Source organism: Nothobranchius furzeri, chromosome 2 (assembly GCF_043380555.1).
Source record: "Nothobranchius furzeri strain GRZ-AD chromosome 2, NfurGRZ-RIMD1, whole genome shotgun sequence".
Taxonomy (NCBI): Eukaryota; Metazoa; Chordata; class Actinopteri; order Cyprinodontiformes; family Nothobranchiidae; genus Nothobranchius; species Nothobranchius furzeri.
The window spans coordinates 56,793,639-56,795,977 of NC_091742.1; positions in this window are offsets into that span (position 1 = coordinate 56,793,639).

The window sequence follows — 2,339 nt, forward strand, 5'->3', positions numbered from 1 at the left end:
AATGGGTCAAGTTCGACATTTTTGGGGAAGGAAAGACAGGAAATCGGACGCGGAAATGGAGAGAAGCTCCCGAGATTTTCAGAATAAAGAAACGTACTGCCTTCTGGTTGCTTTACTTTTAAAAAAGGTTACTAACTGCAGCCCCGTGAGAAGTTATCACCTAGCTAGCGGTCTCCTTTGTCTTTCAGGTCCGTATTGGCGATTATAAAACGGACAGAACATAAAACACAAACCATGTTGTAGTTTTCTCCTGCTTGTTGTTGTGTTTACTGACGAAGTCACTCGTGTGACTTCGTGCTCGGTCGGTGACAGCTGCTCCCCTGCTGCTTCGCGTCTCGTGGGAAGGGCCAAGCAGCAGCTTGACGTGCTGCTGCAGTAACGTGCTGCTGACGGCTCCAGTGGAAAGAAGGGGTAAGTGTTTGCAGGTGAGCAGGTTGGAGAGCCCCAGCTGCAGCTGATGACCATCAGCCAGGCCAGAGGATATAAGGAGCAGTGTTGCCACACTTCAGCGCCAGTTGATACTCTATTGTTGGGTACTGTAGCTCTCCTCGTTCCTGTTTAAATCTAGCCTCGTGTTTTTTCTCCCCCGTGCTTAGTTTTATTCTCCTTGTCTGCTGCAGTACCAGCCCTGGATTCTTACCTCAGCTTCCTGCTGTCTGAAGTGGATTTTTCACCCAACGCCGCTCAACTCCTCTGGTCTCCCGCTCTCCACCTCTCACCTGTCCTGGATTACTTCACTGCCTGCTACTCCTCTCCACCAGACCATCTCCAGCTCAGACCTGACTTGCCTCCCTCTCCTGCTCAAAATCCCACTTCACACAGTAAGACTATGCCACCATTACTCCGGTGTTTGCCTGGTTGTCAGTATTCATTTTGTTATCTTCTATTTTAGGATTGGAATACTCCCCCTGGCCCAGTTTGGATCAGCGCTTTTTGTTATTATTTTTCTTTATAATAAAACATGTATAATTTTACTCACCTCTCTCTCCGTGTGTGATTCTTTCATGTGGGTTAAAAGACTGCAGCCCTACATGACAAATCTGGATGAGCTTGTTGTGTCCTTAGTGTTCCCTGTGTGTAGCCTAGTTTGTAACTGAATAAATGTTGTGATTTCTGGTAGTGATTGAGTCCTTGTTGTTTGAGATATTCTCAGGTACCAACACAAACCTGGGTTTAATCGTGATGGTTATTACCATAAGTGAGGCTCGTAATTCCATAGACAAAGGATGGTTAAATGGTTAAAAATGTTAGAAAGACAAATGTTAATTTTACAGCACTGTAATTTGACATCAATGATGTATTGTGATGTAATTACAGTTGACATTTTGTGTAATTTACAGAAATTGAACAGAAACATGAAAATCAAATCATATTCAGTAGGTGTAACATGGCTACAATCTTCATTAAATAATAGCTAACAGAAGTTATTTGACAAATGTTTGTTTTCAAAAGGGTTATGTAATGCAAATGTTCCTTATTTTCTTGTTGTCATTGGGGTCTTCATTATTACATGTAGCAAAAATTATGTATTTCAGTGTGGAGAAAGCAAAGTTGTGGGCAGGTGAGAAGATCCATATGGAATCAGGAAGTGTACATGAGCAACAGTCTATAAGAGAATGGTGATGATGCATGTAGGAAACAGCTTACAGTGTTTATTTGGAGTGTGGACAGGACATGCACTGAAGACCAGATGATTTAAGTAAGGGAGGCCATCCATGGAGCCAGGGAACAGATTCAAACGTGGTTCTGGAGGAGAGGATGGTAGCTATTAAGGCGTCATGAGTTGCTGGAGTTTTGCAATCCTACGGAATGAACAAAGGCAGATGAAGAGGTAAAGTTTCAAAAAGATAAACTGACTGGATGCTACCCCTTAGGAATACAATCTGGTGGTGAGGAGCTGTTGATCTGATTCCTTTATTCCTCCTATCTGATAGGTGGGCCAGCCCCCTGTGTGGAATTACCATCCAACAGCCTACAGGACAAAATGAAAAGTTCACATGGGTTACAGACTACATTTTGACATGTGTGTTATTCTTCTGGTATTATTTAATGTGTATATATTACTGATATTAGTACATTTTTCATTTTAAAGGTAATGTCATATGCAAGGATCAACTCCTTTATATGTGATGTACGTTAAAAACGGTATAAATAATTAAACTAATGCAAGATATGAGAGTACTGTAGAATGTTGTAAAAGCTGAATGTCAGGCTCTATCATGGAGAATGAAATGACTATATATTAAGCGTTCTTGCAAGAAGAGGCAAAGCACAGTAGACTGATATCCTAGTATAAAATTACTCACATAAAATAACTGTCACATATTTTAGCATGTGCA